The sequence below is a fragment of the Kogia breviceps genome, chromosome 16 (assembly GCF_026419965.1).
Source record: "Kogia breviceps isolate mKogBre1 chromosome 16, mKogBre1 haplotype 1, whole genome shotgun sequence".
Lineage (NCBI taxonomy): Eukaryota > Metazoa > Chordata > Mammalia > Artiodactyla > Physeteridae > Kogia > Kogia breviceps.
Window position 1 is genome coordinate 20,361,340 of NC_081325.1, and position 14,253 is coordinate 20,375,592.

Consider the following 14,253-nt stretch of genomic DNA (forward strand, 5'->3'; position numbering starts at 1 on the left):
GGTGAGATGTTGGGCATGCCAAAGAGGGTGACTGTAATTGATTCAAAAATGGAATCTGTTCAATGGATAAAGAAGATGTGATACACACACACACACACACAAATTGAATACTACTCAGAAAAGCTTTCAACAAAATTCAACACCCATTTATGATAAAAAACCCTCCAGAAAGTAGGAATAAAGGGAACTTTCCTCAACATAATAAAGGCCATATATGACAAACCCACAGCCAACATCGTCGTCAATGGTGAAAAACTGAAACCATTTCCAGTAAGATCAGGAACGAGACAAGGTTGCCCACTCTCACCACTATTATTCAACATAGTTTTGGAAGTTTTAGCCACAGCAATCAAAGAAGAAAAAGAAATGAATCCAAATTGGAAAAGAAAAAGTAAAGCTGTCACTGTTTGCAGATGACATGATACTATACATAGAGAATCCTAAAGATGCTACCAGAAAACTACTAGAGCTAATCAATGAATTTGGTAAAGTAGCAGGATACAAAATTAATGCACAGAAATCTCTAGCATTCCTATACACTAATGATGAAAAATCTGAAAGTGAAATTAAGAAAACACTCCCATTTACAATTGCAATGAAAAGAATAAAATATCTAAGAATAAATCTACCTAAGGACACAGAAGACCTGTATGCAGAAAATTATAAGACACTGATGAAAGAAATTAAGAATGATACAAATAGATGGAGAGATGACTATATTACCCAAGCAGTCTAAAGATTCAATGCAATCCCTATCAAACTACCAATGGCATTTTTCACAGAACTAAAACAAAAAATTTCACAATTTGTATGGAAACACAAAAGACCCTGAATAGCCAAAGCAATATTGAGAAAGACAGAGGGCTTCCCTGGTGGCGCAGTGGTTGAGAGTCTGCCTGCCGATGCAGGGGACGTGGGTTCATGCCCCGGTCCGGGAAGATCCCACATGGCGGAGCGGCTAGGCCCGTGAGCCATGGCCACTGAGCCTGTGCGTCTGGAGCCTGTGCTCTGCAACAGGAGAGGCCACAGCAGTGAGAGGCCCACGTACTGCAAAAAAGAAAAACAGAGCTGGAGGAATCAGGCTCCCTGACTTCAGACTATACTACAAAGCTACAGTAATCAAGACACTGTGGTACTGGCACAGAAACAGAAATATAGATCAATGGAACAGGATAGAAAGCCCAGAGATAAACCCACGCACATATGGTCACCTTATCTTTGATAAAGGAGGCAGGAATATACAGTGGAGAAAAGGCAGCCTCTTCAGTAAGTGGTGCTGGGAAAACTGGACAGCTACATGTAAAAGTATGAAATTAGAACACTCCCTCACACCATACACAAAAATAAACTCCAAATGGATTAAAGACCTAAATGTAAGTCCAGACACTAAAAAACTCTTAGTGGAAAACATAAGCAGAACACTCTATGACATAAATCACAGCAAGATCCTTTTTGACCCACCTCCTAGAGAAATGGAAATAAAAACAAAAATAAACAAATGGGACCTAATGAAACTTAAACGCTTTTGCACAGCAAAGGATACCATAAACAAGAGGAAAAGACAACCCTCAGAATGGGAGAATATATTTGCAAATGAAGCAACTGACAAAGGATTAATCTCCAAAATATACAAATAGCTCATGCAGCTCAATATCAAAAAAAAAAAAAACCCAATCCAAAAATGGGCAGAAGACCTAAATAGACATTTCTCCAAAGAAGATATACAGATTGCCAACAAACACATGAAAGAATGCTCAACATCATTAATCATTAGGGAAATGCAAATCAAAACTACAATAAGATATCATCTCACACCGGTCAGAATGGCCATCATAAAAAATCTAGAAACAATAAATGCTGGAGAGGGTGTGGAGAAAAGGGAACCCTCTTGCACTGTTGGTGGGAATGTAAATTGATACAGCTACTATGGAGAACAGTATGGAGGTTCCTTAAAATCTAAAAGTAGAACTACCATATGACCCAGCAATCCCACTACTGGGCATATACCCTGAGAAAACCGTAATTCAAAAAGAGTCATGCACCAAAATGTTCATTGCAGCTCTATTTACAATAGCCAAGACATGGAAGCAACCTAAGTGTCCATCGACAGAGGAATGGATAAAGAAGATGTGGCACATATATAAAATGGAATATTAGTCATAAAAAGAACGGAAATTGAGTTATTTATAGTGAGGTGAATGGACCTAGAGTCTGTCATACAGAGTGAAGTAAGTCAGAAAGAGAAAAACAAATACCGTATGCTAACACATAAAAATGGAATCTAAAAGAAAGGAAAAAAAAAAGGTCATGAAGAACCTAGGGGGAAGTCGGGAATAAAGACACAGAATAATGTGGGTTTTATTTTTATTTTTTAACATTTTAGCTATAATCCCCTTGATTTGAGGTGAGATTCCTTCTTAAATTCCTTGGATTGCAAGGAAAATTCTTCCCTGCTTTTTAAAGAAAGACCACTTTTTTTCCCCGTCAAAAGCAGTTTTTAGTGTCTCTAAGTGTTGGTTGGAAATTAGACACAGATAAAGAGAAAAAAACATGGTAATGGCAACATGCCTAAAGCCACTACCTCCCAGCTTGCAGGTAATAACTCCGCAGCCATTTTCTAGTGAAAGCACAGTATGAAGTAATTTTGAAAGGTTTATTGCATGCTTTTATGTTTAAATAAAAAGTAAAAGGTGATGAAGCATATGGTACAATATCTGGGGGATCTTACGTGATGTTTGCAGTTGAATCAGGGATAAATTTGTCAGTAAGTTTGGCCTTTAATCCTTTGAGGTAAAGGTGCGTTTTATCTCCTTACAATGGAAGCTGTCTTAAAATGTAAAATTGTGGGTGTGGGCAGGGTATATTATAATTCATACACCAAAATATGGATACTTGTATTCCAGCAAATGTAACCTCCTGTTTCCACATTTCTCTTTGTGCAAAACACTCTGGGCCAGCCCTCAAAATGTCTGAAAATGGTATGAATATTTTAATGTATATATAAAGTAGACACAGAAGTGTAACTGAAATGTATTATCTGTATATTTCATTTATGATTTGATTTTTGTGAGCCCAGACCACATTGTAAAAGCTCACAAAGACACTGTCAGATATAAACATTCTGGGTGGGATTTTTCACATTACTATAATCTTGTACACATTTTCAGTAATTTTTTTTTTTTACTTTGGATTCAGTTGTACCTTCTGAGAGAATATGAACATTGATATCAGATTAAAGTTTGATCTGAAAACCCTCAGTATGCTAGAAAACTTTTCCAGTAGTTTAACTGAAGCTTTAAAAATATCCAAAAATTACGGTTTGAGCTAGATCTGCTTTGCCTAATAAGTGTCATTGTTTCTCACCTTACTTTTGCATCCAGCTTCTGAAAAAAACACATTCCTTAATTCATGATTCTGTTCCTCAGTAGCAGATTAGTAAACTAATGTTCACTAAGGGTGAATTAGGCAAGTGGAAAACTGGTATTACCTGAAAGGTTTAAAGCAGGGATGAAGGAAAGGAAGGCTTTACATAGAGATGGGTTTTTAAATACTGTATTATTTTGAAAGCAAAGGAGGGAAGGTATCAATACTGAATCTTCTGGGGTAAAAGCAACATCAGAAAGCTCAATGACATCACGAATGGGATATAAAAATAGATTCTATGTAAGGAATTCTGTTTGATAGGCTGAGGGCCAAATTCCCTACGGTCCCCTGGGGGAAAAGTCAGGATTTCTTTCTTTTCCAGCAGCAGCAGGCATTTGCTCTGAGGGTACCAACATGGACGATCATTTGAACTTCTCACATCTTGGAACTAATTCCAGATGTATAGAGAAAAGTCAAGAGGAAAGAAAGATGTAACCAGAAGGAAAAGAGAAATCACCTCCCCCACTGTGTTCTATGGACGCTTCATCTGCAGATCCGCCTTAAATCACATCAGTCCCACAGCCCAGAATGGATAAATAACGCAACCTAAATGCTTCATTAGAGTATGTTTGGCTCATAGCGAAAACACCAAAACATATGTTTAGTGATGACACTTAATAGCAAAAACATCAAAGATAGTAGGTGGAGATACATTTGTATGTAGATGAGTTTGGAAACATCTCATACTGACAAATAATTAAAAGCAAAACAAACCGAAGCTCCAGTGAGTTGGCCTGGACCTGAAGGCTGGGCAGCCCTTGTCTCCAGACTCAGACAGGTTGGACATCTGCTCAGGGACCCACAGAGCTGAGTGGCCCCTCACCTGAGAGTGACAATAAAACTCACTTCACTGTGTAAGGAAACCATCTTAACAAAAGTAGCATGCATTACCCCGCTGTCCACTCCATCATATCACTGTTCATTGTTTCTGTGCCTATTGCTAATGGAAATTGTCTTTATCTATCATTCATCTACCTATCTATCTATCTATCAATCATCTATTTATATGTTTCTGTCTCCTGCAACTAGAAGGCAAACTCCAAGGACCTCATCTCTCTGGTTCACCGCTGGGTTTTCAACACCCAAAACTATGACTAGAACAGAGTAGGTGGAATATTTGCTAATTTTGTCCATGAGCACTCAGGATTCACACACACACACACGAGGCACTCTGTACCACTATGGTAGAAATGAAGCCCATTTCTACCTGGTTTATATGTGAAAGTAAAAACAGAGAAATACTGGTTGGTGTGAGTGTGACAGAAAACATCCTGAAGGTTGTTTTGCGCAGGTGAAATGCAAGGTTTAAATGTCATGTATAATGTGAAAGGTGAGGTAGAGTGAAAGGAAGAATGAAATGGGAGGATTCAACTTTATCTAAATAAGAACTTGATCAACCAGTATGTTGCTCTAGTTCCAAGAGGGCAAGACCAACCAGTAACCATTTCCTGCCTCCCAGTGATATGCAACATGGTCGATGTTGGTGTGTTCACTTCAGTTACCTCTTTAAGTTACTGCAAGACATATATCAATATACAGTTGCTTCTTTGGGTAAAGAGCTCAGTTTTGGTTAAAATGTCTACTGACATTTTAAAAATGTACCCTAAACTTCAGTAATGCCTTTCTAGGCTTTTAAACATTTCGGCCATGATGCTCCGATTTTATCTTGTTAATGCAATGTGTAGACAATAGGTTAGACAAGGCAACTTCCTGCTCCAACAAACTGACATTCTGTGGATTCCCAGAAAAAGAAAACTAAACTCTGAAGTCTTACCCAGAATTTTCTTGCAGGTAAGCCAATTAGACTCATTTTCATTCAACTGATGTCTGCTGGTGGATGATAAAATAAGGACATTAAAATCATTATAAGGCTATTAAAATAATATTTTCCATGGCTGTAAAAGAAAACCGCCATGATGTAACATATAATATCATGATATGAGAATGTTATAGATGATATTTTCTTTTTCACCCTTTTTTATTTTTAAATTTTCCTAAGAATATACGTATTATTTTAGAAAGAAGACGTAAGATTAAAATTTTTAGATTTATAAAGGTCTGGAGAAATATAAATTCCTAAATGGAAAAATTTAAGTTTTATAAGTTAAAAGACAATTTTGAAATGGAGGTAAAAGTCAAAATTGCTCTGAGAATTTGCTCTTTGAAATAACTCTCCAACAGTCTGTTTCATTAAATTTTTTAGTCAATTAAATATCTTTTGCTCTCAATATTGGTTGAAATACTGTGAAGGCAAGAATGTATGAGTGTTTATACAGTTCTCATTAGTATTTTCTAATTTCAGCAAACTGTTTCTTTTGTTGTTCTTTGCCACTTACCATTTGCTGTTTTATAACCTTATCAACTGCCTGCAAGTAAAATCTATTGCTTTCAATACAGTGTTCTTCTTAAATGCTTTCAGTTTTAATTGAACTATTTTTCATGTTGAATTTGCTTAAGCCATATATTTTGTATTCAAGCAGATGTTTTTGAAATAAATATTCATATTGAGTTTGTGTCTCATAATTCCACGTATTACAGATTGTTTCAGATGAATCTACAGACCTCATTTTCTTCTCACTTAAAAAAATGCACCTAGAATAATATTTAAGTTACATTTACACATCTAATAAAGATATACAGTCATTTTAATAGCTCTGCACTGTCAATCATTGATAGGAAAATATAACCTGACATGCTCTGGATTTATCTCTAACAGGCAATGCCTTTGAAAGTGCTATAGCTCTTGGTTAGCGCAGTCTTTTTCTGGAATGCATCTACCATCAGTGTGCACTTTTGTTGTTGTTGTTCGTTTGTCTCTTTGAGAGACTCTCCTATCCCTTGTCGGGTAAAAACGTAGTTCAAATATGTACTTCTTTTTCCTCTTAGCAGTCTGGTGAATCCCATCATTTGGAACTGATAGTTTTAAATCCAAGTTAATTATGATGATTTTTAAACTTGTGTTATGAGTATTATATAAATTTACAAGATTAAAATTTAATATAGACCAAGGGGTGTATTGCTTCTATGGGCTGGAATACAGCCTTCTCTAGGGTGGCATTACATTCATTTTTTTAAAGACTTTTTTAGAGTAGCTTTATATTAAATTGAGAGGAAGATATGAAGATTTTCCATGTCCCCCCTGCTTCCACACATGCATACCTTTTCTCATTATCAGCATCCCCCTGGAGTGGTACATTTGTTACAATCGATGAACCTACACGGACACATCACGATCATCCAAAGTCCACAGTTTGCCTTAGGGTTCACTCTTGGTGTTGTGCATGCTGTGGGTTTGGACAAATGTATAATGACACATATCCTTCATTAAAGTATCATACAGACTATTTTTACTGCCTCAAAAATCCTATGTGCTCTGTTACTTATCCCTTCCTTCCCCATAACCTTTGACAACCACTGGTCTTTTCCCTGTCTTCATAATTGTGCCTTTTTTTAGAATGTCATAGTTGGAATCATACACTGTGTAGCCTCTTCTGATTGCTTCCTTCTGTAATTTTTTTAATTAAAAATTAATACTGAAAAATGCTCACCAACATCTGAGCCTTCAGCATATTGCAAGCTTTTTGCCATAGTAACATCAAAGACCTCTGATCAGCACAACAAATAGCATCGTTACTTGAAATATTGTGAGAATTGCAAAAATGTGACACAGAGACCTAAAGTTAGCAAATGCTGTTGGAAAATGGTGCCAATAGACTTGTTTGATTCAGCGTTGCCACAGATATTCAATGTAAAAAACACAGTGTCTGTGAAGCACCATAAAGCAAAGCACACACACACACACACACACACACACAGTATGCTTGTAATTAAAGCCTCTACATGTTTTTGGGGGGGTTTGTGTCTTACATTTGTGTTCATATTTAAAACAAAATTCTTTCTCAATGTTTTTGTCAAACAGATCCCATTAGACCACCATGTTTGTTTTTCTCAAGTTTGTTTCCCCCCTCTGAGAAGATCTCTTCACAAGCATGGGCATCGACTAGCACTTCTTTTGGGTGAGTGTCTTAAAAATACATCATGAAGAATTTTCAAACACATATTGTGAGCTGATGTCTCGTATCGGCATCAAAACATTACTGTCCTATGTATGGCTGGATGTTGCCTCAACGTTGATCAAACTCTACCACGGAATATGATTGCCCCACTTTGTTGCTCACTGAGCTTGTTTTATTAGTTATTATTTTACATTCTCTCTCCTGGGTTTTCTTCTCCCTGTCAACAGGCTTTAGTCTTCACTAGCTCTTTAAAAGCTCCGTTATCAAGCCCACTTATAATGATGGTCCTTTGCCACACCTGCCCTTCATTATTCAATAGACTCGACTGCAGTGAGACTGCATCAGAATCACCTGGAGGGCTTGTAGGAACACAGGCTGCAGGGCGCTAGCCCCACAGTTTCTGATTGGCAGGTTTGGAGCGGGGGCTGAGAATTTACATATCCTAACAGGCTCCCGGGTGATGCTGATTCCGCTGATCTGGGACCTCACTGAGACTCGGGGCTCTACTAGTTGTGCCTTGTGCCTCATACTGTTTGCCAGTTTTCACAGCTAGAGCCACTTAACTTACACGTGATTCTGCCCCACGCAGGCAGGAGGGAATATAGGCCTTTCATTGGTTCAGTACGAGGTAACTTTACGGCAGATAGGATGTGGGAAGCAGAGCTGAGCCTTTGCCGAGTTTTCCAGCTCCCGCACTTCATCCCTTCCTGGATACCTTGCTGGACACGCTATTTCCTCTGGGACTAGGACGCTTGGATCTCCCTTGCTCAGTTCCTTCTGGAAGCTGAAGATAGCAGGTAAGTTCACTTCCCACATCTGGGAATCTACGTGGTTGCTTTCTGGATATTTGTGACCCTCTGCTCACCTCGGCAGTGTTGGTTTGCCTGCGCGGATTTCTTTCCATTTCTTGTTGTTAAGACTTTGAAGTTTGCCTTTTCTGTGACAGTGAGCCTAGTGTCCTGGGTCTGGCATTCCCAGGCCTGACTTCAAATACCCCAGGCTACCTTCTTCTCTGCTTTTCAAACATGGATTATTTATTCAGTTGAACAACGTTGTGGCTATTTCTATGACTGCTACCCATTCTCTCCCTCTCTTGATTTCTATCTGTGTTTCCAGACTCCTCAACCCCATCTACCTCACGCTCTGAGACTCAGTGCTGGCTTGGTCTTTTTCCTCTAAGAATGATTGCTTTTCTGGTAAGACCGTCCACTCTAATGCCACCTACATGCATGACTTAGATCCAAGTAATGAACTTATTTTTTTCCTTTTAAAACCTGTGTCAAGGAGGTCTGTGGGCTTCCTATGCAAAGTGTAGTCTGAGAATCGGTGGCTTTCATCAATTTAGGGGAGCGTGTTAGAATGCAGCACCTCAAGCCCCATGTCAGATGTACTGAGTTAGAATCCACAGCGTAACAAGAGCCCCAGGTGATTTTCATGCACATTGTAAAGAACTGATGTATGGTACAGCGCCTATAGGATGAATTGCTCCCATCTGAGACTAATTGTTACTCTCAACCTTACCAATCACTACTTTGTTCAACTTCCTTATCGCCACTGATGTAATTTTACAAACCTGTGTTGGGTGAGTTTCCCTCTGACAATGTGAACTATGACCAACAACCCATGATTCTGCAGGAACCCGAAGTTCTCTCTGTGTACATCTCACATTTGTTGTTTCTTGGTATATCTTTTGCACAAAGCCTTTTCAACAATGTCACCATACCAACGCAAGATTTCTTCGTGCTTTTGGACATGATCTGGTGTGGGCTTGGATGACAGGCAGCCTGAGGGTCCAGGGTAGATGAATACCACTCAAGTTCAACAATGAATTTTAGGTGCTTAATGTAATGCTGGCCCATAGTAGGTGACCCTCCAAACTTATCAGCATTTCTTGTGGAGAAGGTGTTGAAAGTAGATCAGGCTGGATGAACTAACTCCAAGCCCGAGCTTCTGTGGTGACTGGCGACAGCGGTACTGGTCTGGACAGTGGCCAGTGAGAGACCTTTTTGCCAGAAACCCATCAGTGAAGGATCAGGACTCCAGGCAGTGACTGAGTCCACAAGTCAGGTTCAACCATTGCAGGGAGGGGGCTAATAGGACATATACAGAGTCTGAGAGCCTCAGTCAAGACTGCCTACATTAGGATAGGGCTGCAGCCCCCAAAGGAGGAAACTACCACGTTAACCTAGAGACCCAGGTGGACAGGCCCAGAAAGAACATGGGTTCTAGAATCCAAGCTGGGTTTGTGTGACCTTGAGTAACTTATCCTCAGATGGTCTTCCTAGACAAATGAAAATGCATGTCCAGGGTCTAATAGAGGACTCAAATGGTAGATACGTAATTAAATGGTAGTTACTTCTATGTTTATTATAAAGGGATTCCAATTCTTATGTGAGTTTATGGACCTCAGGGCTGCTCCAGGTTCTTTGAATTCTGACCTGGTTGGTTGGAGGGTTGGGTAGCTAGTATGGTACCTTGTTCAGGATCTGAACAGAAGAAAGCATTCATGGTCAAAGCACAGGTGCTTAGCTAGGTATATTGGAAGCCTCCCCCCCACCCCTTTTGTTCTCTTCTCTTGTGATTTGATGATTTATCTTTAGGGTTGTGTTTAGATTCCTTTTTCCTTTTTGTGTGTATATCTATTAGAGATTTTTGGTTTCTGGTTACCATGAGGTTTTGGAATAGGCATCTATATATATATGTGCTTGACTTAGGTTGCTGATCTCTTAATTTCAAATGCATTTTAAATATCCTGCCTTTGTACTCTCACGATGACTGGTTTTGATATTATATTTTTGTGTGGATGATTTCCTACCTTTTCTGTATGTTTGCCTTTACTGGTGAGCTTTCCCATTTCATAATTTTCTTGTTTCTAGTTGTGACCTTTTCTTTTCCACCTAAAGAAGTTCCTTTAGCATTTGTTGTAAAGCTGGTTTAGTGGTGCTGAATTCTTTTAGCTTTTGCTTGTCTGTAAAGCTTTTGAGTTCTCCATCAAATCTCAACAAGAGCCTTGCTGGGTAGAGTAAATCTTGGTTGTAGGTTTGTCCCTTATATCACTTTAAATATATCATGCCACTCCCTTCTGGCCTGCAGAGCTTCTGATGAAAAATTTGCTGAGAGCATTATGGGAGTTCCCTTGTGTGTTATTTGTTGCTTTTCCCTTGTTTTCCCTGTCTCATCTAATCTTGGATATGTTTAAGAATATGTGATTATATCCGGTCTGATTTATGGTCAGCAGATGTGTTAATCCAAATAACTTAGCCTATGGTTACCGGAGACTTCAGACACAACTTAATTTTTTTCAAAAAGGCAATTTACTAAACTTTGGAAGACTAAGATACAGGAGGATAGGACATAGTTTAGACTCTTGAGATGGAAATCATATCATTCTTCTAATAAATAAGCTAAAAGAAATCAGTTAAAGCCTTGCTGGCTTCCCATTTGCCCCAAGATGAACTCCAGCTTCATTAGCTGATGCACATAGATGGCCCGTCCTGACTTTGCCGCAATTATCTTTCAAACTCATCTCTTGCCACATTTATACACTAACTCTAAATTCCATTCACTTGTCTTTTCCTCTCTATACCTCGCTGTTTTCTATCTAGCTTCTTCACATGCTATTCCAGCTGCCAGATTAATTCTTACACCTCAACCTGTATGTCCAGATCCTGAAAACATCTGTCCACATTTCTGTGCTTCTCCTAGTGCTTCCATGAGCTACTTCTATTTGTACTTAACACATTACATCTGTTCATTGATTCAAAAGGTCATGTATTCATTGAGCAAATATCTGTTTATCATCTTCCCCAGGACAGCTTACCTGGGGAAGATGGTAAACAGATAAACAGGACAACTTACCCCAGCTTTGTGTTCTCACTTGTACCCGTCTATTTAATGGTCTGTCTTCCTCAGTCTATTATATCTTTTCAGGACCTGATACAGTATCTGTACATTATAACTACAAAATAAATGTTTCTTGAATGACTTAATGAATGAGTATTCCAGCAGACAAAGGCTAAAGTAGGAAGTCCCAAAAGATAAAACTTGTGTTGAGATATGTCCATGTCAACAGTGGTTTAGCCAACTCTTTGGAGTGAGTTTCAGGTGAATTTTACTTTCTTCTTTTTATTTCTTATGTATTATTTGATGTTTCTGTGATGAACATATTTATCAATAGAAGAATAAAACAAAAGGTATCAAAAGAGTTAAAGCAACTCGGCAGCTATTCGCTGCAAGCTCATATGTTTTTGTATTATTCTGGAACTGCCTCAAAGTAAGACACCCTGTGGTTTCCCTTGGTTCTGGCAAATCAGAGCTCGGATGGTTCACTGCGTGAAAAATATCTGTGAGGACCTTGGTTAACTACTTCGGAAGCTGAAGTACCAATTACTGTCAAAGAGGACGTGTAGAAAGCTGGTCACTTAAAAACGTCTTTCTTCCTAACAATTCCCATAACTTTTTAAAACCAATTCTCTCTAACAAACTTCACATCTGCATTTTTATCACTTTAAGAAGTCTGACGTTCCTAACAAATCCTTTCAATAGCCCGTTTCAGGGCACCACCTGAAATGTAGCTTGCAGTCTTTCAGCTGATGACTATATTTTTAGAACACCTGTGTTTTTCCATGGGTTTCCAGGCTTTGCTTTTGCGCCTCTTGGGATGGGATGTGGCCAAAAAACCTGTGGTTAGGAAACACTGGTGCTACCTTGAGCAATGAGTTTTTGAAAGTGTCCTGGCCTGTTATTCAGTCTCTCTCCTCAAAAGGAGAGAGAACTCGCCGATTCATGGAACTAGATTCCAAGGGAGGAGAGGGATGCCCTCTTCAACTTGCCCTCTTACTCCACATTCTCTCCCCTCCTCCCCTGATTCTTCCCCGGAAACCTACTACCTCTCAAGTGCAAGTTCAAGGTGGCGGTGGGGAGGAAAAGGGGGTACTCCAGGGAGACTTGTTTTTTCTGCTTTCATCAAGAGCAGGTAGCCTGCTAGACCATAGAAGTGGGAGCATCCCATGATTATAGTGCAAGCGGGGCACTTCGAAATAAAAAGGCGGTTTTAGAAAATGCAAGTGAGTTGGATGAGTCTGCACCAAGGAGGAAACCAGGGAAATTCTAACATCTCGAGATTCCAAGTTGAAGAGCATATACACTAAACAATGATAGATGCATCTAAATGTTGAACTTACTGAAGGCACATGACTGAGTTCAAATAGAACCGCTTGGAAGCTTTTCAAGACACAAGTAAAATTGGTGACATGATGCAATTAAAAGTAGCCTTAACTGGGAAACAGTGTCAGGCAACATCGTTGCTATACCAAACTAGGTCTCTGGAAGGGGATTTGGAAAATAGTAACAGCTAGAGCTTATTAAGATGTGGCAGACACATAAGTGCTTCATAAGTGTCATCTTATTTCATCATCATTATCGTGTACAAAGTAAGTACTTTTACTAGGCTGTTTGACTGAAAGGAACTCAGGCACAGGAAAATGAACAATTTGCTGATTATCACGTGGCTAGTAAGTGGCAGGGCTTGAACTCTGAACCACTGTGCTATGTTGCTTGATATATTTCAATCTAGTAAATGGGCAGCCATATAGGGGGTTAGATAATTATTGTGACACTACTTGGCTATTGACCAGAGGACTTAAAAGGACGAGGGAGGTGGTAGAAGTCTTATTGTGAACTGACCTTAGCCACTTGGTCATACATAGCTGTGAGGTTCTTTTTGGTATCTAGTCACTGCCCATCACCTTGCTACCAGGTGATGACGAAAGCAAATTCCTCTACACATGGATACATTTATTGGGTAAATATTTATTAGCAAAGAATACACAATTTTTCCTCCATTATATTTTCCAACCTCAATGAAATTTCAGTTTTCTTCTCTTGTCTGAAAATTTCACTCAGCCAGAGCAACAAAATTTCTGGGGCAGGATTTTGCATCTCAAGTGATAGTCATCCTGTAGTTAGAGTTCTCCTAAACCAATGGCTAGCTACATACAGAATTGATTAGGGGTAAGGCCATGGACTCCATCTGCAAGGGTGAGGGGTATACACCTAAGGGGATCCTTTTTTTTTTTTTTTAATTTGAGTTACACAATACTTCTTTTTTACTCCTTTTAAAAAAATTTTATTTATTTCATTTATTTATTTTTGGTTGTGTTGGGTCTTTGTTGCTGCGCGTGGGCTTTCTCTAGTTGCGGCGAGCAGGGCTACTCTACACTGCAGTGTGTGGGCTTCTCATCACGGTGTCTTCTCTTGTTGCGGAGCACGGGTTCTAGGCGCATGGGCTCAGTAGTTGTGGCGTGTGGGCTCTAGAGCGCGGGCTCAGTAGTTGTGGCGTGTGGGCTCTAGAGCGCAGGCTCAGTAGTTGTGGCGCACAGGCTTAGTTGCTCTGCGGCATGTGGGATCCTTCCAGACCAGGGCTCGAACCTGTGTCCCCTGCATTGGAAGGCGGATTCTTAACCACTGCACCACCAGGGAAGCCCCCTTAAGGGGGTTCTTATAGCACCTTTCTCTTACAAGGGGCAGAGTGTCTCTAGATAATTTTAGCCAACACTCATGAATACCACATCCACACACAACTACTGCATCCACACAACTAGAATACTTTTATTTTCTTCTAATGAGAACCCATTTCTATATTCATCATGTTTAAAGATAAATCACTTGTTCTACCAATGAAAATCCATTTTATCTTCTAGTATGCTAATTAGGAAACTGTCAATTGTTTGTTGAGATATCAACTGTTAAATGACTTGTAGGAGCTGCCGGTGAAGTGTGACCCTTCATGTAGAATACCAGCTGACAGCCTCTA

At 39.4% G+C, this 14,253-nt stretch overlaps 1 long non-coding RNA gene across 1 annotated transcript in view; it reads left to right on the top strand.

The window, feature by feature from the left end:
• The window catches only part of LOC136792801 (uncharacterized), a 30,765-nt gene extending 23,299 nt beyond the window's left edge, over positions 1–7,466 (top strand). Inside the window, exon 3 of the long non-coding RNA XR_010837239.1 lies at positions 7,343–7,466. This is a non-coding gene — a long non-coding RNA (uncharacterized lncRNA). The remainder of the gene's footprint in view (positions 1–7,342) is intronic.
• Positions 7,467–14,253: the final 6,787 nt, after the last annotated feature.